Consider the following 25,647-nt stretch of genomic DNA (forward strand, 5'->3'; position numbering starts at 1 on the left):
TGCAGATTCAAAAATTAAGAATCTTCTTGACACACAGCAATAATGGCGTATCTGACAGCAGTCCCAGTGAGGATCCGGTAACGATAGTGCAGGCTTCAAACCACACCAATGACTCGTAGCAATGAACATTTGAAAGTAAACATATGTGGACAAAAGGCTATACTGCGTGATAGACTACAGCTTCTGTGACAAGATTTTTTGATTGTCTGTTTGTTTTATTTTACTGGGGGGAGGAGAGGGATTTTGATGCATGACATGTAAATCATAGACATTCAATAAAAGTTTTTTTAAAGATGAAAGAAATTCTACCAATCTTCACCATCAGGTCAACTACATGATTCCTAGAGACCAACATAGACTGGGGAAAAAAAGTGCAACCTTGGTTCAAAAACAGAAAACCAATTTGTCCTTTTCTTCCACAGCATTTATCTTTAATTTTTATTATTTTTTATCAGCACAATTATTTTATCAGTGCTAATGTAGCAATAGTGATTCTTGCCAGCTGAGGATGAGCAAGTCGGTAGCTTGCTCTTTAGCTCTACAAAAGATGAGCAGTTGACAGCTTGGGAGGCAAGATGGTGGGATGAGGCTAGTGATAATCTTTTCCCAGTCACTAGAGGCACATAATGAAAAAAGGACAGACACACATCCAGTAAAGCTAGGCTTGGGTAGCCTGTGCGCATCCTGATAGAGCAGCACCAACTGCTTTACATCCCAGAACATTGGTTATGTGCTGCACCAGAAGGAGGGGCTGGCTAGTCTTGGTGGGAGTCAGTCTCCGTCTGTAAACACCCAGGATCTTGGTCAGCTGAAAAAAGACTCAGGAGAGGCACTTGACCATTGTTAGTGGAAAATAGACCCCGAGAGGGCACGTGGTGTTTTGCGGAAAGCTCTCTAGTGTGAGGCGCATGGTTTTTGCAGCTGGCAAAAACATCCCTGTGTGGATTCTGAGAATATAAACAGAAGCACACAGACAGTGAGAATGATTTTGGGTTGCTACGCCTTGCAAAGGTTTACATCTCTTCTCTGTTTTTTTTTTTTTAACACATTGCTTCACAGAGAGAAACACTCCAGAAAAGTTCTCATGATATCTCCTCCTCTGCTGACTTGTCCAGATTCAGTGGAATCTCGCTGTTTCTGCTAGATCATGCCTCCACTACTGATTTGTGTTGCTGTTTGGTGTTTGCTATTTGACTACACTGCTGGTATCCTGACAACGCAGAGTGAAATCGCCCTAAGGAACCACATCTAAAAAGTTCCACATCTCCCACCCCTATTAACCCTCATTCTCTTCTACCTCTGGTCAGTAGGTTGGAAGGGAGGTAGAAGCATTTAAGAATCCTAATTAAAATAAGTTTTTTGAAAAATCTAAGGGCACAATATCCTGCAAAGTATTTCAAAGCCTTCTGCAACTCAGTTTAAAAAAGTACAGAGTAAGGGAGGGGATATGTCTTTGGTTAAGGGGGAGAAAACATTATCCAGAAATCAAAACTAGGAGGTGAAAGTTATGTGGCAGTGTTAGTAAAATAATTATAAATATGTTTCATCAGAGACAACAATAGGAAGATTTCATCATACGTAGCCACACGATGGACCCGGAGTCATTACCTAAGTACTACTAAGCTTTCCAAGACCCTGCTTATTTAAGAATTCTAAAATAGCTAAAATCGTGAAGAAGAATGACTTTAGGGTCTAGGAGGAAAAGAGAGCAGGGAGGCATTGGTTAAAGGTGCCATGCTTCAGTTGCTCAGGGTAGGTAGGATCTAAAGAGCCAGGTTACATTGCTGTTAGGTAATGACAATAGGCTCACCAAGAAGATAAACTAAAAGGATTCATGGTAAACATTCTTAACACCAAAACATAGTGACAGCAAGTAAAGGGGGCAGAAACAGTTTTGGAGATAATACACATGTAAGGATGATGGATATTTGGAAATGATGGATACGTGGAAAATGATGGGTATATTTGCAGCACACTGGGCTTTCCGAGTAGCGTTTATTAAATATGCACATGTTTTTGTATGCCAATCACAACTAAGTGAAAAAAACATTTGAGATCACTTGAACTTTGGGGGCAGACTGCAAGCTGTGTTATATTTTTACATAGATTTCCTCAGGTGTGATCATGGTGTAGTGATTGTGTGGGGAAACATTGGCATGTTGTGGTGATTTACCACTGTATCAACTAGGTGCTTTTCCGTACTTTGGTGAAAAATAGTATGGAAAAAATGAAAAGTGGTAGATGGGAAAAGATGCTACAAGTGGCCGAATCTAGTTGAAGGGATAACAGAGTTCTCTGTGTTAAATTTTCAACATTCCAGTGTGCTTGAAATTTTTCAAATTTTTAAAAATTTTAAAAATTATAAACCAATAAATAACTAATTAAAATTTTAATAATATTGAAGCTTCTGTAGAATTAATACATTTTGTTTCTTTATACAACAGTTATTTTTGAAATTATAACTTTTAAATTATACTTCTTTAGTTACACAGTATTTGCTCTTTATTTCACACCATGTTCACTTACCTGTTTAGTGGTGAACCCACTGAACAGATGCGTTATGCGCTATGGAAGAGTGTTTTGTCTTATTAAAATCATAGCAGACATTTCTTAACCTTACATTTATTTATTTACTTTAGATTTACTCATTTTATTTATGTGTATGTCCGTACCACCCTAGGGTCTGTCTGTGTGCCACATGCATGAAGTGTCCATAGAGGCCAGAAGAAGGCGTCACATTCCCCAGGCCCTGAGGTGAGCCTCCTGACGTGCACATTGGTTCTCTGGCAGAGCAGCAACCATGCATACCTGAGGAGCCGTCTCTCTGCCTCTATTTTGTTTTAAATTATCTTGGGTACCTCTGCCACTGGTTACCTAAAGGAACATGTGAAATATTCCTTTAGAGATCAATCCTCCATGGATAAAGTTTTTCTATTTATTGACAATCTTTTCTCATCACATTGCTTATCTGATTCATAATGTTCATTATATTCATGTCAGTCTAACTATAGCTTAGTGCTTATTCACAGACAATGAAGTCAAATATATAAACTTACTTTTTAATGAACTTTTGACTCCATACAGATTATCTGACACAGAATAGGAAAATATGCTCTGATGCCCATGGCATTTGTAGAATGAACTATGTGGCTATCTGGACCTAACTAGGAGTTATAGATTTATAATCAGTATGAAAATATGTATAAGCACATCTTTTCTTGAATTCTGACTCCTGGAGCCAATTCCTAATTTCTTCATTAGGCACCAGGCAATTCAATGACCAGCAGGCAACCTCTGGTCTCGTTGCCCCTTTGATGCGTGACGTAGGACACTCCAGACAGGTTTGTATTTGGAATATCTCTCTTTGTGCTCAGTGCTCATCACTTCCCCTCCACCAGATACTGGCCCCAAACACTCTCCCACACCTCTTGTGAGACCCAGCACAAAGAATATATTCCCCGTGAACAGGCTATGAGCCGCCCACTGTTTTCCCCCACATCTGGCAGTCATCACACCCTGCTTTATGATTGTGTTCTTAGAAACACACAGAGCATAGACCAAACATGTATTCATCTTTCTTAGCTCCTCACAGCACCTCATGCATAATACTTACAGAAAGTCCCCGTGGGCCATCAGATTCTCACATGGCACCATGTGGCCATGCTCTGAAGTCTCTAGGTTGGGTAGATAGGTTCTTTTAACTTGATGCATGTGTTGAGAGTAACGCCACTGTCAGCCAGGGAACATCTGTAGTCGCACTAAATGTATAAAGTTGCTTGTAATTTTATTAATAGTTCCTTAACTTTTATTTCTTTTAAGCTTCTAAAAATGTATTGAACCCAACATTCCAAGAAGTTCTGTCAGCGTACTGAGTATATCCGTAAGAATCTTACCATCAATCCCATGCTGCTCGGGGATGTCTGAGTTGGTTCTCATGAAGACTTAGGAGCCAGAATCCTATAGGATGCTATCTCATGATTATTCTGAGCTAGTGTGGACATCTCTTCTACCTCTGGTTGTCAAAAATGTGGTAATATGTGAGAAAAACTTTTATTGAAACAAAAAGGCTGTGGAGGAAAGAAAGAAGTAGTTAAAAAAAAAAAAGGCCACAAGGAGAGCTACGTCAATATGAAGAGGCTAGCGTAAAGGACAAGAAAAAAAAAACCTAGGATGCATAGCAGCTGAGGTTTGGTGAGGCCGGTAAGCATCACGGAGCCAAAGTCTTCCAGCAGAGGAAGTCTGACTATGATGGAAGCACACTCGCTTTGCCATGCCATTAACAAAGTCAGTCCATGGAAGCAGAGCGTGGCAGCTATGCAGTGACGGACAGCACACGAGCTGGTCTCAGCATCAAGGTCCCATGAGTTCCCATAATGGGGACATTATCATTGCCTGGGCAGCAGCTTCTTACCCTGTTCCCAGCATGAGCAGCCCTGCTGTGACCTTGGTATTTGGGCATGCTGGTATCCATTCTGAGCTCCTCTGTATCCAAGCAATACCCCTCCCTCCAGGGTTTGGCCTCATTCACATGAAAAATTGGAAACTTCCTCTGACTTTGGATGAGTCCCCCTATGTCCTATCTTTTTATTTGTGATTTTTTTAAAGACACGCTCTTTCAACATAACCTTGGCTGGCCTATAACCCATTATGCAGAGCAGTCAGCTTCATAGAGATCCACCTGGCTCTGCCTCCCAAGTGAGTGCTGGGATTAAAGGCATGCACCACCACACCTGGCTATATGCAAAACAAAATTATCCTGTGACAGATTTTTAAAAGGATGAAGTCACTCAGGATTCTCCTGTGTGAGCATCCAAGTGCTGAGACTATAGATTGAGCAGGACGAGTGGCCTTAATCAGTTCTCTAGGGAAGTTTTCAGTTGGTTGAGTGAGATGCCTCTCCCCCCCACCACCACCACACACATACACTATGGAGGGCAACCAGCTTTGCGCATGGCTGCCAGTGGAAATGCTAAGATCTTTGAACATGCAAAGCAAAGCAAAATAAAATAAGGACCTCTCACAGAAGTACCAATATCAAGAATATACTGTGGGCTATATATTTGAGTACTATTGCACAGCTAAGCATCTGTGAACCATCCTAGCACATATGAGCCATGAGCTATGCTCATCACTTACAAGTGAGGTGGCCAAATACAACTTCCTATAGTTCCAGGAGATCTGTCATCTTCTTCTGCCCTTTGAAGATACAAGTACAGAGCGCTCTCTCTCTCTCTCTCTCTCTCTCTCTCTCTCTCTCTCTCTCTCTCTCTCTCTCTCTCTCACACACACACACACACACACACACACACACACACACACACACATGATTACAAATAAAAATAAAAACAGTATTTCAAAAAGATCTTTGAAAAAAGATTTTACATAAGAAAACCACTTCAAACTTTCTCAAGTTGGATCAAATAAATCATGAGAAAATAAAAGGAATATTTTTAAATTATTGAATGAAATTCACATATAATTTGTTGCTGCTTTTGTTGTTTTAGGTTGTGTGAGCCCTGGTCGAGCTGATGAGTCACACACCACAGACTGCTGTCTGCTGGACTGTACAATCCCCACTAGTCCACACAGTTGCATTAACCAGTGCCCCTGCCCCTCCCACCGCCTACCCCAGACACACAAACATTCCTCTTCCTCTGGATAATTCCAAGCAATACCGATAAAGGGCAATTTATGGCCTATATGGGACAAGTATTCAAAATATTTTTCTTCCAAAATAGATGTGCAGTCTGTGATACGTAGTTCATTCACTCCCATGTTGTATAAGATTTGCTTCATAACGGACCAGTCCACAGCTCGAGGAGAAGAGCACTAAAGATCAGGACGCACAGTCCCCACAACACCGAGACCTTTTAGAGTATCTGCAGGTCACCAAGCAAGGAGGTCTTCTGCTTCATTACAGTCAGATCGCTTTGTCTCCTTCACACTAAGACTGTAGTCCACTTAGACAGGCTGCTGTGTGTACAACCAGTTATGAGCCATTACTACAAAATGGGTAGGTAGGGGACACTCTCTACCTGAAAGATAAAACAGAGGAATTTTGCTAACCATCTTGCCACCTGACTCCAAACTCCAAAAGCCAACTCCCAGCTCAAAATAATGTTCACTCCCTTGATGGCACAGAATATTCAAGCAAGTTCCTACCTCATCTAACAGTGAGGTGCAGCCAACTATACGCACACATGAAATTATTAAAGATTTGTTTATGTGGGACTCTGATGTTTGCCATGAAAATTCCTACAATTAAAATTTGATTAAAAAAATAGAAATATTTTCTCCTTTCAAAGTCAGTTTCAAGAAACCCTTGATAGGATCGGCTCATTAATTCCTGGCCTTTTTCACTAATGCCTCGTCTGAAGTCATGTGTTATAAATCAGTTTCAGTTGAGATATTAAAATCAGATTATAAGAGAAAAGCCTTGTAAATATTTGCCTCCAAATGAGTTTAAGAATAAATATATATTCAGTAATCCATCCATATTTAGCAGATATTAATAAGACAAAGCATAGCTTTAGGTTCACTTATCATTTAATACAAAGACGGAAGTAGGAGCCTGGGCCTGATTAGCTTGTTTGTTCTTGTGCTTGGTAATACCTAATTAAAATTTGAACTTCAGAATTGATATAATCAGTCAAATGTCAGCAGAAGTATTTATTCTGTAAACGAAGCCTCGGTTAATAGAACATTAATGTGAAGTATTCTACATGCTTTTCCCTACAAGGCTAAGGGCAAGAGAGGGTGAGGAAACATTGAGGGGAGTGGAAATTGAGTCCTGGCTTCTAGGTGTGTGCCAAGACTAGAAGCTAGCAGCCTTCCGGTATGATGCAGGAGTCAGACTCTCAGGGATTTGGGGTTAGAAAGCAGTTTTAATGCCCTAGATTTCTGTCACCTTAGAGCTGAAATGGCCTGCTGAGGTCTCAGGATGTGGCTCTATCGTAGTTACCCGGATGTAGGACTAAGTGCGTGATGTAGTGATTGATACTGCATATGAGAGAGGGATGCTGAAGCCACCGGGATCCAGAGAAACTAGGTGCCGAGTTCCACCACTAGGGATGCTCTGTGCAGTGTTTGAAGAACAGATACAAGAGTAATGAGAGGCTTAGGCAAGTATGGGTCTTGGAATGAACATGGGAGTGAAAGAGACATCCAAAGATGGCTTAGGGTGCCCGTGTTAGAGGTGTCCTTGCCTTCTTTCTGGACCAGTGAGTCCCAAGGCTTAGACCTTTAATTCCCTTATTTCCAAGTTCCAGGGAAAAAAAGTTCATGGTAACACCGACTCTAATTTCTAAGTAGCATAGATCTTTATGAGGTTGATAGAATGCAGAACTACGCTGGAGCCACCCACATGACCTTGAGGTAAGACTTGCCATCTAAATGGCAAGTTTTCTCAGAGATTAGCCAATCATCTGTGAGACCACGCCCTCCTTTGTTGCATCACCACTCAGAGAAGGCATCTGTGGAGATGGAGAAATGACTGTGCACCAGGCTTCAGGGACCCAGTTCTGAACACTGCCCTGGCTGTAGTTATGCAATTTCCCATGAGTTACAGACTTGTCCTATTGTATGGTCCGAAATGGGTTTATATACATCACATACAATGTTTGTGTACCAGTAGAATACTCACTGCCCAAAATGTTTGGGACCAGGAACCTGTCTGACTTCAGATTCTTTAATATTCGGGAATTTTTTTCATATTCAAAATGAGATATCGAGGGGGAAAACTCAAGTCTAAACCTGAAATTCAGTTGTTTTGTGCCTTCCATTCCTAATCTTAGTCTCTGCTTCTTGTGCCCAGGCATTTTGACTGCACCTTGGTGTACAGAATCTGGCAATTTTCTACTTGCACTGTCCTCATATTGACAAAGTTTGGGACTTTGGAGTATTTTAAAGTCAGAAATTTCAGAGTAGGGGTCCTCAACCTGCAGAACCGGGCTTCTCTGTAACTGAAAGAAGATGGATTCAAAGTTTCCTGCTTAATAAGTAGAAGTAGAGTGAGAGTGGTCTGGCACATGGTGCTGGAGGAGGGCAGCCGGCTCGTCCCCCGGCGGACTCCACAATCTGTTCCTCTACCACGTGTGCCGTCCTTGATGGACACCTGGGTACGGAGTGACAACATTGGGCTAGGTGTTTGGGTGACACATCGTAAGTGAATGAACAGCTCTAGTCATTGCTGTTGCTGTCCTTACTCTGAATCATGTTTACTGACGTCATGGTCATTTCTGCAACCTACTTTGTATTTCACTACAGAAAAGAAAACAGAGGCTCTGGTAAGATTCTAGATATTCTAGATATGCCCTTGAATTCTACCATCCTTCTCATTTTGCTTAATTAATGTTTTCTGTTAGTTTCTCTTCTACCTGACACTTTCTACTTAGAAATACAGAAGACAAGCTTAATTTTAGGATGTTTGAAAACAAAAGTTAAATACTATAAACTCAGACGTTTGGTGATGATTATTTTCAAAAGAAAATTATCCGCTATCACAAGTCAATAAAGTCAAATGAGCCAGTGCAAATAAAAGTTGCTGCTTATGGAAGTGGATAAACCACAAGAAAGGGAAATCGTATGATAAGCCATTTTCCAAAAAGATCCATCTATTGTACTTCCTGCATCAAAACAGGAACATGAGACTAGGAAGATGGCTCAGAAGGGAACTATGCTTACTGTCCAACTATAAAGACCTGAGTTCCAATCCCCAGAGACCATGTAAATACCCACAGGAACAGGCATGGGCAAGTAATGCCTGGGGTGGGCAGAAGGATCACAGTGGTTTGCTGCTCACCAGCCTTGTTCAATTTCAATGAGAAAACCTTCCCAAGGGAATAAGATAGAAAATGATAGAACATGACACCTGGTGTTCTCCTCTGGCATCTGTTCTTGTGCATGGTTATGCACACCCACTCACACACACACACACACACACACACACGCGTGGACACACTCACACACATGATAAAACACACAAGAGGGACGGAGGGCCATCTCTTGGCTACCTGTCCATTATCTTCTGAAATAGACATAAGCCATAAGAGGAAAAATAAGTTAGTTGGCATGGCTAGCCTCTCTATACATTCTTTCTTGGAACAAACATACAAACTAACTTTAGTTTTAATGAATTTGCATAAGTTTCTCAATGGCTCAGTACTTTTCTGAGATGGATTGTCTTAAAATGTTGCCATATTACACATTTACTGACATCTGTATTTAATTTTTGTACCCCTCCTACCTTCCAATAATACTATCAGTAGAGCTTTCTTGATTGAAATGAAACTTAACTTTGAATAAAAACAAGTTATCGCTTTTGTCTGTAACACCATTAATAAGAAGATAGTGACCTGCAGTAAATCCGTGTCTTAGAATAAACACCACTTCACAGAATTCTCATACCCTTCCTTCTCTAGACACTGTACCTGACCATCTCTACATCCTACCTTGTGTATGCATTGTACTTGACTGTCTCTACATCCTACCTTGTGTGTGCATTGTACCTGACTATCTCTACATCCTACCTTGTGTGTGCATTGTACCTGACTATCTCTACATCCTACCTTGTGTGTGCATTGTACCTGACTGTCTCTACATCCTACCTTGTGTGTGCATTGTACCTGACCATCTCTACATCCTACCTTGTGTGTGCATTGTACCTGACTATCTCTACATCCTACCTTGTGTGTGCACTGTACCTGACCGTCTCTACATCCTACCTTGTGTGTGCATTGTACCTGACTGTCTCTACATCCTACCTTGTGTGTGCATTGTACCTGACTGTCTCTACATCCTACCTTGTGTGTGCATTGTACCTGACTGTCTCTACATCCTACCTTGTGTGTGCATTGTACCTGACTATCTCTACATCCTACCTTGTGTGTGCATTGTACCTGACTATCTCTACATTCTACCTTGTGTGTGCATTGTACCTGACTGTCTCTACATCCTACCTTGTGTGTGCATTGTACCTGACTATCTCTACATCCTACCTTGTGTGTGCATTGTACCTGACTGTCTCTACATCCTACCTTGTGTGTGCATTGTACCTGACTATCTCTACATCCTACCTTGTGTGTGCATTGTACCTGACTATCTCTACATCCTACCTTGTGTGTGCATTGTACCTGACTATCTATAGACATTACATCCTTCCTTCCCTAGGCACTGTACCCTACTATCTCTAGGCATTAATCCTTCCTTGTCTACACATTGTACCCTGTCATCTCTAGCCATTACATCCTATCTTCTCTAAGTATTGTACCATACTGTCTCTAAGCATGACATCCTCCCTTCTAAAGGCAGTGTACCCTATAATGAGAATTTTGTTTACTTTTGTTTTAGTATCTGTAAGCTTCTATGATACTAAGCATGTGTGAGCTATAAGAAACTCCTGTTACACTGAGAGTAATGGTTTAAATTCATTTCTTACTGCCATCAATGACCACAGTGTCCCTGCTAAGGAGGTCACAGTCTTATTTTTCCATGTAGTTATTTCTTATATTTATAAAACTTACTAAATTATTATATCAACCACAGTCCTGAGTAAACGGTACTGAGCTAGAGATAATGATGCTGTTTCAGAACCTCAGTGCAAAGCTCATAGGATGGAACACAGGTGGTGACATGTCTGACTTAACATTTGTATGACTAAATATGACAAGATGTACAAGAGGTCACATTTGACATTTCCTGTAGTGTTGTCTTCCCATGGAGATTTTAAAGATTTTAAAAACCTTTTGCAACACTTCATCCCTTGACCAATTGTCATCAAGCATGCTGTTGCTATACAGAATTCTACTCCTTGCTTAATGGTTTCCAGAGTACAAGGGAGGGAAAAATATTATCAACATGTCAACCAAATGGGAGCTCAGCCCACGACTACGCAGGGTTTTGCTTGGAAAGATTCTTGGCCCCTGCTTCTTGGTGCTTCTCTGTGAAATAGAGGCAATAGTACTTGTGGGAGGGCTACACACTGAGTGTGTTAAAGTGTCTGTCATGCAGCCATAAGGATTGAGTTCAGATCCCCAGTGCCCAAAAGAAAGGAGATTAATCTCTGGCCTGGTGATACTCACCTGTAACCCCAGCATGGAGGGGACAGAGAGATTTCTAGAGCTTATAGACAAGCCAGTACAGCTGATTTGAAAGACTTGGCCTCAAAATGATGATAGATAGATAGATAGATAGATAGATAGATAGATAGATAGATAGACAGACAGACAGATAGATGATAGATAATTGTCAGGTCCCAGCCCGCAGGAAAAATCGAATCAGGGTTCACCTGAAAGAGGTAGTGGGGATTGAAAGTAGGATACAGAGACACGAGAAATAATGAATCAAGTCAGGAAATTTCTGATCAAGATTCACTTTATTGCCAACTCGCAGGAACATATATAGGGCAGGGTCAATAGGATCCATTCTTATCTCACTCACCCTAGCCCCCGGGCAAGAATGCAATAGCCTAAATCGCTCCCTGTAGAACTTCCTAGCTCTCTGAGTAGTTCCTTGTAAGAACTTCCTCGATCCTCTGGATGGCTCCAAGTTGAGACTTCTCTACTTCTTTCAAAGGTAAATAGTCCAAGGATAGCCTAGAGCACAAGACCTCGTGGTGAAGTAAAGGACAGCAACTCAGAGATCATAGCATACAGCCTAAGCACAGGATTTCTGATATGGCAGAAATTGGCATGGGTCCCCACAGATAATGATAGATGATAGATAGATAGATGATAGATAGATAGATAGATAGATAGATAGATAGATAGATAAATAGACAGATGATAAATGATAGATAGATAGATAGATAGATAGATAGATAGATAATGAATGAAGAAGATAACTGACTTTAACCTGTGCTTTAGCATATATGAAAACATAATTAAACATTCACATGTAAACACAAACATACTTACACTGTACACACCCAAAAGAAAAGAGATTAATCCCAGATAGGGAGGTCACTGTGGTTTGGTGGTCCAATCTCAGAAATAGCTTCCCGTGCTTTCAGTGTCCATCAAAAATGGGCCCTCAAGATCAGGGAACGCAATTAGCCTGGAGGGCATATGAGGAGGAGGAGGAGATGAGGTCTCCTGGCCCTGGAACATACAGTTCACATGTTGCCCATCACAGAGTCAGTCCAGGGAGTAGTCACGCCACCTTGGATGATTCCAGGGTATAGCATCAAAGGTAAGATTGAGATGTCTTCCTGGCTGTGACAGCTCAGAAGTGGAGTGTCTTCCCAGAAGTCTCACCTGTGGCAGGCTAGCTTCCCAATGTAGCAGGCTCTGTAGCCAGGACTTTGGGAAAGGGTTGGACTGAAATCTCTGACGTCATCAATGGATTAATGCATTGAGGCATTCACAACTGACACCCCTGTTAGGAAATCACAGAAGACGGTGTGAGGCAGATCAGTGGGAACATCTACCATGAGAATCTGCAATAAAACCTCCTAAAAGGGCCCTGCAGAGGTGACTCTGCAATTAATATGCTTGCTTCTCTTGCAGAGGACTCTGGTTCAGTTCCCAGCACTCATAGCTCAGAGCCACCTCAGTCTAGTTCCAGGAGAACTGACACCCTCCTCTGGTCTCCTCAAGATCTGCACACATGTGGTATAGAAGAACATATGCAAACACACAGGTGTGCACATGAATAGTCTAGTCATTTTATATTCCTAATAAATCACTCTCGTAGCACATGAAAGTTCATAGATTTTCATCATTCAACATCCGTCAGAATCTGCTCTTCCAACTCCTGCAGGTTTTCTCTCAGGGACTACCATTCCACAGAAAAAGCAAGAGGGGAAATTAAAGGGCCCGGCACCAGAATACCCATTCCATACATTTCCCATCATGCTCTTATTCCAGGGACTAGTAGTAACCATCTTGGATAATCCCAAGGTACGGCGTTAAAGGCGAAGACTTAGAACTCTGTGGCCATGACAGCCCAGAAGTGGACTGTCCCAAAAGTCCCATATGTGGCAGGCTAGCCTCCCAAGGCCCCAGTGTTCATAGGTGGGGCTTTGGAAGGGACAGGATAATGAGAACTCTAGTGTCATCAATGCATTAAAACACTGACAAATTCACAACTGACACCACTGTTAGGAAATCATGGAAGCTTTAAGAACTGCAGTGGGTTGGAGAAGCTAGGTCACTTGGGGCCTGCCTTTGAGGACCATGCCTTACTCTAGCTCTTCCCTCTCTGGGTCTATCTTGCTGCTTCTTGTCTGCCTGTTATGGAGTGAGCAATGCACTCCTGGCATGATGTTCCGTGGAGTTCCAGAAAAAAATGGAAAAAAAATACAAACTGTAGTATTTGTTACTGAAACCAGGAAACAGAAGGCACAATTCTTCAGGCACAATTCATTGCATTTGAATTACCATGTAGAAGAAACACTCTTGAGCAGAGCCTTGTGTCTACATCCTTGCAGCTACTCCAGGCACCTCACCCTGCACTCCAACTCCAGGGAGGGAGCTAGAGGCACCGTTGTCCACAGTAAACACCCTGAGCCCCACTTCTGGATATGGCTCCCAGGAGAGACTGCGTGCCTACCACTTTGGCAGATGCCATCAGCACTCATTTGCATCATGCGCAGGGAGGACCAGTGCCCTGCATGCCACGCCCTCTGTCACCTCTTATCACATTAGTGCGATATCAGTCTATTAGGGTGCCGTGATGAAAAGGTGTGAGAGCACGAAGCACCTGCCACAGCGGTGATTTGAAATACTGGATTTAACCGGCTTCTGGTGGCATTCATGTCAGTAACTCATCCATGCAGATAAAGTTCATGTATTTGCACTCCACGGATGAGGGTATCGTTTTTTGGGGGAAGGGGGTTGTTGTTGTTGTTTTGTTTGTTTGTTTTGGTTCTTCGAGGCAGGGTCTCTCTGTGTAGCTTTGACTGTGCTGGACTCGTTTTGAAGACCAGGCTGGCCTTGAGTCACAGTGACCCCACCCACCCCCTGCCTCTGCTAGGTCTATGAATAATAGAGACCCATGTTTATTTCTACACCGCATGCTAAAATGTGGTGAAATATTAAGAAGTAGCAGGTCCTTGAAGCAGAGAAGCTACTTAGCAAATAATGCCATTGATGATGCTGGCTACACAGCTGGGACGGCAATGACCTAATCTGACAACTCAGGTCATAAGGAAAAGCAGGGGCAGAAGACGCTATCACAGCAGAGCAGAAGCACAGCAGAACAGACAGCCGTCTCCCTCCCTGGTCTTCATGTCCCCCTTCTGTGAGGTCGAAATGTTTAGAAGGCAGGAGAAGTTACTTCCCAGCTTTGAGTTTCAGAAAACTAATATTCTAGATCAGTTTGAAAAAAATAGATTTACCTTCAAGATCAAATTCCATATATTCCCCCATTCACTTAAATCTTCTTTAGATGCTTTATATAAAATTTTACAGTTAGAGGTTTGGAAAATTCTTGTTGGATGAACTGTTAGGTGTTATTGTCATAAATGGAGCTAGTGGCATGAGTCTACAGGTGATACAATTCATTTTAATCTTCTAATGAAATGCTTGCAGTATGCAATGTATTTATAAATGTACTGCATGCCATAAATACAGTTTTTATATTCGTATTTCCATATGGTTTTATGGGCTGACTGACCCAACATCCACATATTGAGACCCAACATTTATTGTGAGCATTTGAGTACTTTAAAAATTAATTCTGTTTAGACTAAGTCATGAACATCCTTATTATGGGATTAATGTCTTTTGACAAAGAGGAAGAAAGATCCTCCAAAAATGTTAGGGTGCAAAGTGAAATGGCAGTTTTCAGGTCAGGAAGCTAAGTTGTCACTCGCCTAGAGCCATGTCTGCCCACACTTCCAGCCTCTGGAACTGGGTAAATGAATGATGTTTTTCAAGCCACCAGTCTATGGTGTCTTGTTGTAGCCGCCAAAACTGACTCAGGCAGATGCCACTTGAAACCTGAGCTTACTTACTAATCTTATTGATTTTTATTTTATTAATTTCTCCACAGATTCTTCCTAGTAGTCTTCACATATAGTCGTGTGCTTCTATAGTGGCTCTATATGTATCTGTTTGAATACTGTGTCTCTTGTTTACTGTCCATCCTCAACTCTACTATGCAAACACGTTCAGCATAACACTGAACTGAAACAGAATCAGTACAACTCTTGTCATTTTCTCTTCTCCAGGGAAAGCTTTTACACTTGGCTCCTAAATATAGGACTTGCTTTTTATAGATCTTCTGCAAGTTAGGGAAGTTTTCCTATTCCCAGTTTGTTGAGTTTTTCTAAAATTACAACTGCATATTGATTTGATTTTTAAAATGCCTCCATCTATGTGGATGGTCTTGTTTTTCTCATCTATTCTATTAATATAATGAATTACATTGCTTGATTTCTCCAGTCTTAAGTCAACTTTACATGTCTGGAAAACACCCAACCTGACGAGCCGAATTCCCTCCTTTGTAATTTACAAGGTTGGATTGCACATTGGCTATTACTTTGTTTAGAAATCCCACTACTGTGTCCGTGACTGGAGAATGACCTGCGTATCACCTTCCCCAAGGTGAGATGACTGTGTTGTCCCGGTCACTGGCAGGTGCCCCCGGGCTGTTTCTCTGTCTTTCCTACTCATGAACATTTGGGAGAGACTGACAACATGTAATGCTTTGTTGTGATCGTTGTTTATTCTAGGAGGGAGTCTCTTGTAGGCTAGGCAGGTGCTCTGACTCCTAAGGTATACCCTCAACATTTACTCTTTCTGTGCCTGGTCAGCCACTGTCAGACATCTGCATCTGTTCTATTTGGGGGACACTCATAGTTACTCTTCAGCTTCTCTTAAAGATGGAGTGTTTCGCTGTGAGTTCGAGGCCACCCTAGTCTACAAAGTGAGTCTAGGACAGCCAAGGCTACACAGAGAAACCCTGTCTTGAAAAAGAAGAAGGAGGAGGAGGAGGAGGAGGGTTGTTAAAGTTTTACACACCTGCTTTAGTCAATTTGATGCTTTGAAGTTTCCCCACAGTTCATTTCACAAAATAATTCATGTCAGTTGAGGTAAATTTGTCTGTGATGCTGCCCTGGCAGCTGGAGAGCCACAGACTAGAACTGGGTTCTCTCCTGGCGTTCCTGTCATTGCTTCCTGGGCACCCCTCTTTTTCTCTAGCTCCATCCCAACAAGTGTTGATGCCAATGAAGGCCTTTTTCAAAAGATATATATTCATCATTAGCTATATACTATTTCAGTCAATTACTGCCCTGTTTTAATTTCCTTATTGTGAGAGTTTTACTCTGTTGCCCTGGGTTACCAGGGATTCACTATAAACTGGGCTCGCCTGCACCTTGCCTCTGCTTCCCAAGTCCTGAGACTAAACTCTCGCACCACCCCTCCTGGCCTGTGTTTCACATTTGTGAAATGTCTCCAGTTCTGTGTTCTTTGCTTCTCCATCCAAAATTACTTGGGTGTAAACTTTTATCCGACTCTGAGTGTTCAGCTAAAATGTCTAGTTTGTAGGCTTTGGAAACCTGCTGCACAGGGGTTCAATGCTATAAATTCCCAAGTATGGCTTTATTTGCATCCCACATAGAAATGTACGTATTTACTTCCTAATTTTGGAGTTCTTTTTCTCTGATATATGAGTTATCCATAACTCATTTTTCCTAAACTTCCAGACATATGGGAACTTTGCATTATATTTTGGCATTGCTTTCTAGCTTAATTGTATCATAGTAAATATAATTTATATGTATAAATTATATATACATATATATGCATGAACACACACATATATTAAGATGTCTGTCTTAAACTCTCCAAAGCCTGGTGGGGAAGTCTGAATTAATGTTCAAAACATGCCCTACTCTTTGTACTTAATGTTTCCTTCTTCAGTAGAATTGAGTACAATTATCTTCTCTGCCCCTCTGATGTCATTCTAAAATCACCTTGCCTGATTTGTCCAATTGATTGCAAGTGGAGAGAGTTCAAAACTCTTCCCGTCTGCCCTCCTCCTGGATAGAGGCAATTCTGTCCGTCTAACTCATGAAATGATGAACATACGCAGACGAGACCTCAGTGGCTCCTGGAATCATGTCACTACAGCATAATCTAGTGGGGTGACAAAATGCTAAGACACGTCTCTTTGATCTAGACTCATGCCACCACCCTGTGTAACTCTCCAACTTGAGGCCCTGGTGTTTCTCTCTGATGTGCCCTCCTGTCTCTTCTGTTTCCTGTTCCTTCACCCTTGGGTATTCTGCCTGCCCCTCTCATATACAACACACGTCATACAGATAATCACATTGTGCAGGCGTTAATCAGCCTCCTGATAATATAGCAAGGTATCTGATCTTATTGACTCATAAAGAGAAAAGGATACTTAGAACTGGAAGTTTCAGAGGGTTCAGCCCATAGTAAGCTGGCCTGAGTGCATGGGGGAGGAAGAGAGACAGGAAGGAACAGGAGAGCACAGAGCCACAATCCACCGACCACTGTGGTGGTGGATCTCTAGTGGCCTAAGGAATCTCACCAGCTCCACGCCTAAGGCTTTAACTAGCTCTCGGCAGTGTGGGCATGAGGATGAAGCCTGAGCTTCCCTTGGTTTTAGCTTCATAGGTGCTTGCTAAACATAACCCTAAACTCCACAGCGAGGCTACGGTTGTTGAGGATTTCCAAGGAAATGGCAAACTTTCTCAACACTTGGGAGAAGGTTCCTGCTGCCTTGTGCCAGGGATGCAGCAACGGGAGATGAACAGAAGCAGAGATTCCCAAGACATCATCAAAGTCACAATCGGTTCTTTCTGCCTGTTACAGTGAAATGACAAAGACAAAGGAGGCAGAGGAAGAGGAGGAGGAGAAGGAAGGGGAGGAGGGGAGGAGAAGGAGGAGGAAGAAAGGAAGAGGAGGAGGGAGAGGAGGAGGAGGAAGAAGAGGAGGAAGAGGGAAAGAAACTGAAAGTCTCTTAGTCACTGAGTAGCCAGGACTTGAGGATCTAAAGTTTCTCAGCCCCTTGCAATCACTAGTGATGGTAAAGTTAAGAACAGGCTTTGGTAATCAGACTAGGTGGTGCATGCCTGTAATCCCAGCACTCGGGAAGGCAGAGGCAGGTGGATCTCTGTGAGTTTGAGGTCAGCCTGATCTACAAACCAAGTCCAGGACAGTCAAAACTACAAGAGAAACCCTGTCTCAAAAAAACAAAACAGAACTGGCTTTGGAGAGAAAGTCAAATGAAGGGCACAGTCAGTGAAACGTGATCTAGAGAGAAAGCTCGTGGTGTGAGCACACAATCTTCTGTGGGGACTGGAGATGTCACACAGATCCTGAAGGAGACTAACGGGGCCTCTACAGGGCTGACCATACCTGTGAGGCGTCCAGAGGTATGCTTTTGCCTAATAGAGCAAGACACAAAGAAAATCTGAGGGCAGCAGCCATCGTTTAATCCCTTAAATGTTGTCTCATGTCACAGAAGGAGAAATATAGAACAGTCAGGCGATCTGAGAGCCATGCCGTACAGCACATCCACATCACGTTTATTACGATGAATTGTTACAATTGTTTTACTTTATGATCATTGTTAATATCATCTGTACCTAATTTACAAATTAAATGCTCTGCATGTGCATATGTGTGCATAAGTAGGGAAAACCATTATACTGGCTGTGAGTTCACTCACCTCAGGATTTCCACAGAGATTACAATGAAATGGGATATTGCAAGCCACAGAGGTTTCGGGTGTGTTTTAAAACAGCAGATTGTATGTCTACCCTAAGCCAAATTAACTAATAGCATTGGTTTATGCCTCAAACATACTTATTTTTGCACAAGTTATTTGCATGGTTAAAAACACCCTTTAGTTTGGGGATGGCACATTAAAGAGTGTGTGTGTGTGTGTGTGTGTGTGTGTGTGTGTGTGTGTGTGTGTGTGTAAGAGAAAGAGAGAGAGAGAGAGAGAGAGAGAGAGAGAGAGAGAGAGAGAGAGAGAGAATCTATGTCTCTGTCTGCAAGTGCACACAGAGCACTGGATCTCCTCAATGAAAATGCATTGGATCTCCTCAAGTTGGAGTTACAGATGGTTGTGGACTGCCTGGCATGGCTGCTGGGAACTGAACTCAGATCCTCTGACAGAGCAGTTAAGCCTCTTAATGACTGAGCCTCATTTTCCCAACCTTTTGGACGGCTTTTTAAAACTGCCATATATGATTCAGCCTAGTTTTGTTTCTTTTCTGTTTCCTCTTCTTTTTCTTATGAAGTACCAGTTCCAAATTCCAGACTTCATGGTATAAGTGTGACTCCATGATCTCTTTATCTTTATCTTTTATATTTCCATGTATGTCTAGACAGAGAAGAGTCTGTCCTGCCTGTAAGTTTGTCAAGAGCAATGCCAAGGAGTCTTCTGCTCCATTATCTTCTTTATGAGTTCTCATCTGTCTTGTGGAGAGAAAAAAAAATTGGCTGAGCCAATGGGTTAGTCAGCTGTCAGTCACTGGGTGAAAACATTTGAGAGGATCAACCTAGAAGAAGCATTTGTTTGCATTCTCATGTCAGAGGCTTCCATTCCACACTGCTTGGTCACTTTTGGGCCCCATGGAGAGGCAGAGAAGTGGGTGGAAGCCTCATGCCTCAAGTGGCCAGAAACAGAGAGAGAGAGAAGGATCGAATCTAGCATACCCTCAAGGCCAGCACCCCGGTGACCTAGCTGTCTGTCACTAAGCCAACCCCTGAAATCTCCACATCCTCCTCCAATACCCTAGACGAGGAACTAAGCCTTCACTACAGCTGTTTTTATGGAAACAAAGTCCAAACTGGAGCTGAGGACATCAACTTTTGGGGTTTCTTTCTTCCCTTTCATCATTGCAGGTCACACTATAGAGGAGTAACAATCTGACTGTTTCTCATTGTTATGACAAAATCCCCTGAGAAAAGCAACTGAAGGGAGAAAGGGCTTATTTCCGCAGTTGGAGGGGAAGGCATGAAGCACACAGGAGGAATACAGTCCACCTTGGAGGGGAAGACACTGCAGCAGGCAGAGAAGGCATGGAGGCAGCAGAAGGAGTCTGGAAGGTAACCTTACATAACAGAGGCAGAAAGAACAAGATAAACAAGATATGAGGCCCTACTCTGAAACCTTAAGCCCCTCCAACAGTGACGCATTCGCCTTGACAAAGTTCCACTTTCTGAAGTCCAAGAACTTTCCAGAAAGCTCCACTGCCTGTGACCAAGTGATCAAACTCGCAAGCCTACAGAGAGTATCTCTTAGTCTCTGCAGCACTGGCTCATCACCAAAGCATTGATACGGCTCACTCAGAGCACCCAGAAGAAAAGATTAGGAACTGCGATTTGTGAGCGACTAATGGATACCGTGTGTTTATTCTATGACATCATCCTGAGTAAAGGCACTGAGCAAGGTCATCCTGCTCTCCTTGGTTTTTAGCATGAAGGGCCTGAAATTCCTGGAGAGTAAGGTCATGCCTGTCACCGTGTTTACCAAATTGCAGAAGCAGAAATTGGCAGTGTGCTTCTGTCCGCAAAAACAGTTCTTCACTCTCTGTGCTGACCTTCCATGGCCTTGCATCCGTTGACATTAGGAAAGAGAGATCTTGGGGCTTTTGATATGCAAATAAGAAAGTGACAACACTGTTTGTTGGACACTAGGACCCCCTTGTCTCAGAGTTCCTATATTTGAAAATCACCTATTACATAGCTCTTTGTAACTAGTCCTTTTGAATTGCTGAGCCTTTGAGTGATATTTCATTTTATATAGCACTATCTTGTTTTGTTTTGTTTTTTAATGGCAACTGTGTTAGGTTTAATTACAAATAAGAAAAGGATCACCAAGCGGCTACATCTTTTCCTTCTCAAGAATCTCTCCAGCTCCCAGGCCCTCTTGTCCTTTGTTAATATGAACAGCCATACTTGGTTAGGTCAAAACCTGACCCTGATTTAGTCAAAAAACACCGTTCAAAGATGCTGATCATAAAGTCAAATACATACAAAGCTTAGCACCTCTATAATATTAAAATAAAAACAAAAACCTACCAAACAAGAACTTGATTTTTAAAAACCCAAAATACTCATCACAGCTGCCTGAGAGGAGATCTTGATCGCTCCACGTAAACAGATACTCTCATATCCACATGATGCCTCTTGGACTAAAATCAAAATTAACCCAATACTCATTGTGGCTTTTCAGGAGCAAGAGTCCATGACACCATCAAAGCAAGTCCAGAGACAGACGACACAGATCCCACTCTAAACCCCAGATCGCCACCGTGGTCACGGACACAGGAGCCGCTCAGAGTCTCCTGAAAGCTACAGCATAACCTTTATGTTCTTATGATAAAAGAAAACACAAGCTGACAAGTGTAAAACGTGGCCAAACATCATCTATACTTATGCTGCCCAGTGAGTGGTCTGCCAACGATCTGACCATGCGATCTGCTGGCTGCTGAAAAGGAGACAACCGAGAGAAACTCGGCAAATCTCCAGGGGCTTCTGTGGAGCTTTGACATGCGTGACGTCCCTGTCTGTGCCTAGTAAGCCTCCTCTTCGACAAGGGCAGGCTCATCCTGGTCCTTCTTTGAGCCACAGATGACACTCTGTGTGCCAGGCAAGCACAGCAGAGCAAGAGGCAGAAACGGAGAAAACGGAAATGTTAGCACCTGCCATCCACAGGGAATCCTTTGAGTAGCAGGTCAGGGCGGGGCTGCCCGGGCTGGGGCCCTCAATTGGCTGTCTTTCTAGACTCATCCTGGCAAGGGTTGTTCTTCACAGAATCCTGGACAGTCCCTCTGCCACCGAGCGTGCGTATTGTGCCTCATCTGCTTGGGGGCAGGATTGTGTTCACTGGGGCTGATCCCTCCAAGTATAAAGTGCAGGTGAAGAGATCTGCACGAGAGCCAGCTGGGTGAAAGGCACATGGCTGACTGAGAAGAGCACGGAGACAAGTTTGCTTTGCCTTTTTCTCAGGAGACAGCTGAGTGCATACAGAGCAAAGGTTGCCTCCACAGCTCACTGAGGTTCCAATCTGCATGCACTGGTGCCCTGGTCACACTGTGCCTCCCTTTCACGGAACTTATACCTCCCCGAAGTCTTTAGGAGTGGGCGCCTCTTTTGGGCTTTTTTTTTTTTTTTACAAAAGCTGAGGTGAAACATGGACCCTGGAAACTGATGAAAGGCATTATAGCAATTCTTATGCTCTCGACCTGTGCCTAGAGTGTGGGTATCATTTGCAAATTGTGAGACTTGTTTGTACACTCGTGTGTGTCCCCTGACCAGAAACTCCAGACATGGGACCCAACAGCCTGGGTCTTGTCAAGTTGTATGTGCATCTAATCTTGCAGGTTTGAGAGCCACTGCTCCCCAGTGTGTATGAAATCTCGTTAAAATGTGCTCTGGTTCTTACACTGGGGATTGAGCCTCTAACCCTCACAGATGCTCCAGGAGATCCGCTCCACTGAGGAGCCAGCACCCTCTTCCCCTCCTGTTAGTTTTTGGGTTTTGTTTATTTCTTTGTTTGTTTTTTACTTTAACACAGTATCTGTACATTCCAAAGGTTGACCTTGAATTCACTCTCTAACCAGAAGACCTTGAATTTGCTATCTTTCTGCCTCCCTCTCCTGGTACTTGGCATTGCAGACCTGTACGAACAGGCTTAGCACAATCATTTTGCAGTAATAATAAGTCCTAGACAAACATGGTCCAATTCTTCAGCAGTATTCATGGTGTTAACTGGATGGTAAGATAATGCCCTGTCTAGTAGCTAAAAATGGAGCATTCGTGTCATTTTACCAAATTAAATGAAAAAGAGAGATGTCTGCCACACTAGCCGTGATTCTGATTTCTTTTTCTCTTTTCTTTCTTTCTTTCTTTCTTTATATTTTAAAAGTCGTTCTTCTTTTCCTTTTATTGAAAGATTTTTGTCATACAGTGTATTCTGGTTATGTTTCCCTTCCTACTCCTGCCAGCTCCTCCCCACCTCCCCCTTAGTCTCTATTTTCTAGAACCATCTCTCTCTCTTTCTCTTCTGCTGTCTTCTTAACTTAACCCCACACAGAGGACATCCAGCCTGCAGATCACAGAGGGTTTAGGATGGAGCAGCTCTGCTAGTGAGCAGCTAAGAGTTGGCTTAGGTCTCATCTTTGTCCAGCCTGCTTTACACTTCCAGGATGCTGTCTTGTTTTGTTTTTAGTAAAGCATTATGAAATTTCAGCTGCAGACCATAATAGCTCTCACTTCTGAAACCGGCAAGATTTCTCGTGACCACGCCCATCTGCGGACACAACTGCAAGTTCGAATCACCAGGGAACTTTAAAAACCACACCCTTGCACTTAGCGCATCCCGAAGAACTTGATTTAGCCAGTGGGAAGGTTTCCCAGAGTTAGCTACCTCAGCATCCCTGAAGTGATATTCTAATGCTTGGCCGGGAAGCAAGCACTTTGAGGAGAACTCTAGCTCACTGTGTGTTTGAATTTTGCTCCTTGACCTCATCAGCCCCAGGGCAAGCAAGAGCTACTTCAGAAGTCGTTGCCTTTCAAAGGCAATTTAAAAAGACAGCCACGGTGCTCAGCACCTCACAACAATCAGAGAGACGGAGTAAAATTACATTCTGGAAGCTGAAGTCAAAGGACAAATCCAAGTCTATTTAAAGGTACTCTCAAAAGGCACCTGCAACAGATATGGGACTTTGGGTTACAGAGAAAATGGTTTGCAGCCTTCCTGTAGAAGTTGGATCGCTTCCTTCTTCCCTATCCCAGCTGTAGTCAGAGCAAGCTCCTGTCTCCAATAATCAAAGCCCAAAGAGAGCTGTCTGGTGCTCTCTGGGGTACATGGCAGCTTGGCGGACTCTGAGCGCATGCTCAGAACCTGAACTTTCAGGCTGGATGCTGTCTCAGGGGCCCTGAGCCAGCTCTGAGAAAGGCGGAAAAGAACGTGGCTCCTGAGCCAGCACCCGAAGTATTTATTGCACCCCAGCTTCTAGCTTCCTCCTGCCGTTGGCCTGTGCTGGAAGTTCTGGTATTTGAGCCTCACCTTTTATTCCCTTAGTGAAAATCCTATTATCTCAAACAGCTGTGTGTCAAGAAAAGACATGAATTCTGAGCCACAACAAAAGGATCTGAAGTGTGTTGCTCCGGGTAGCCTTAGGCAAAAAACCATTTTATCTCACTTTCTTCATTTATAACACAAAGACTTAACTTCCCGCTGAAAGGAACACGGATGTCTACTTCAGGGTGGGAGAAGTTTGAAGATTGACTCAAATCTCCCCACAACAGAGTGAGCTTTATAATCACACAACGTACACATGTATGTAATACAGGAAACGCAAGCAGCCAGACCCCCCTAAAACGCTGTGCGAATGTGACATTAAAATATTACTTGAAATTGGCCATTTTAAGGTAACAGATAAAGGGAAAGGCAAAGAGAAAGGTCACGTGCCCTACCACGTAAAGCTTGAAATTGATTTCAGGAGCATCAGAGCTCGCGATGAAAGAACCTCAATGTTTAATTAGGATGGCTCACATCCAGAGTCTATCTTTAGGGTAAACTAGAAATTACAGTGTAGAAGGGAAACTCACCAAGCAAGAGTCTAAATTAACGAAGAGGGGCCCAGTGGCAGAACCATCACAGCTTTCCTCAGCAAACTATGAAGGGTCTTAACTTTTGCATTTCCACAAACACAACTTGAATAATCCCCAAGGCCTTCCTCTGAGGAATGGGCTTTGACTAATATTTCTGAATAGTCACTTTTCCATTGGCCTTCATCTGTGTTTCACTTGGTTTGCCCGCATACCTGAGACTGCAGTATAGATGCGTTTGGCACCCACCCTACAACACGTCAGAAGACTCTCATTAAGATTCCAAATGTATAGAAACATATTTTATACCATTAATATTTTGGCTTCTTTTTGTAAGTGGTTGGCAGAGGATCCATGGCACCATATCATTAATTTCTTAAATATTCTTGTTTTCTTCTCATCATTGATGTATCATCAAATAAATTAGTTCAGACCCAAAATGTGACAGAGAGAAACATATGATTGATTTTTTTTTAGTTCAGGATGTGTTTTGAATGATTTATACAACTTACCCTGGCTTACCATCCCATAATTTTAAAGAGGAGCACATGGCTATCTATGCCCAAAGTACGATTTTCAGATGTTGAGTAAGAACCTTCTCCGTTTTGCTCTTTTTCCATCTCCCCACTGACCTAGCTCTAAACTGAAATATGCTTGTCAGAAAGCCTACTAAACGGTTTAAACTTTCTAAATAACATACTCTAAACTGTGGCGAAACCAAGTCACCAGCAAACAGACCTTGTGAGGGAAGATGCTGTAGTGAGCAGGTACCATACAGTTAGGAAGCTCTCTAAAGCAGAATTTAAACTTCATTCAGATCACAGTTACTTGCCTGGGCTGGAGGTTTAATTTTCAATTACAAGGAAGAAAATAGGCCAGGTGCAACAGTTCTTACCTAGTTTAACTAACAAATAAGTTGAAGATACCCGTTTTGGGGCTTGTGGATTAACTCCTCAATTTCACCGCGAAGCAAACACCTCTCCTGCACTCCACTGTCAGGCCTTTCATTCAGTTTATGATTCTGGCTTTTAAAAGGCCTGAAAGTCACGGGTTCCTGGGTGGTAGGGCCCAGCTGACTGACTGAGTTCCCTGCTGGTGGATT

The 25,647-nt window shown here is 42.7% G+C and overlaps 1 long non-coding RNA gene across 3 annotated transcripts; it reads right to left on the minus strand.

The window, feature by feature from the left end:
- Nucleotides 1–5,397: 5,397 nt before the first annotated feature.
- LOC311580256 lies at nucleotides 5,398–25,537 on the minus strand. 3 transcript variants are annotated; one of them, XR_014773408.1, is made up of 4 exons: nucleotides 25,441–25,537; nucleotides 12,252–12,372; nucleotides 11,913–12,051; nucleotides 11,308–11,591 (listed from the first exon to the last, which is right to left on the minus strand). It is a non-coding gene; the product is annotated as an uncharacterized lncRNA (long non-coding RNA). The 3 variants fall into 3 exon arrangements; XR_014773407.1 differs by lacking the exon at nucleotides 11,308–11,591 and adding an exon at nucleotides 5,398–6,035 and having other exon boundaries at nucleotides 11,913–12,372; XR_014773409.1 differs by having other exon boundaries at nucleotides 11,913–12,372.
- Between the last annotated feature and the right edge of the window lie 110 nt (nucleotides 25,538–25,647).

The sequence above is a fragment of the Acomys minous genome (genome assembly GCF_964271855.1).
Source record: "Acomys minous genome assembly, chromosome: 13".
Lineage (NCBI taxonomy): Eukaryota > Metazoa > Chordata > Mammalia > Rodentia > Muridae > Acomys > Acomys minous.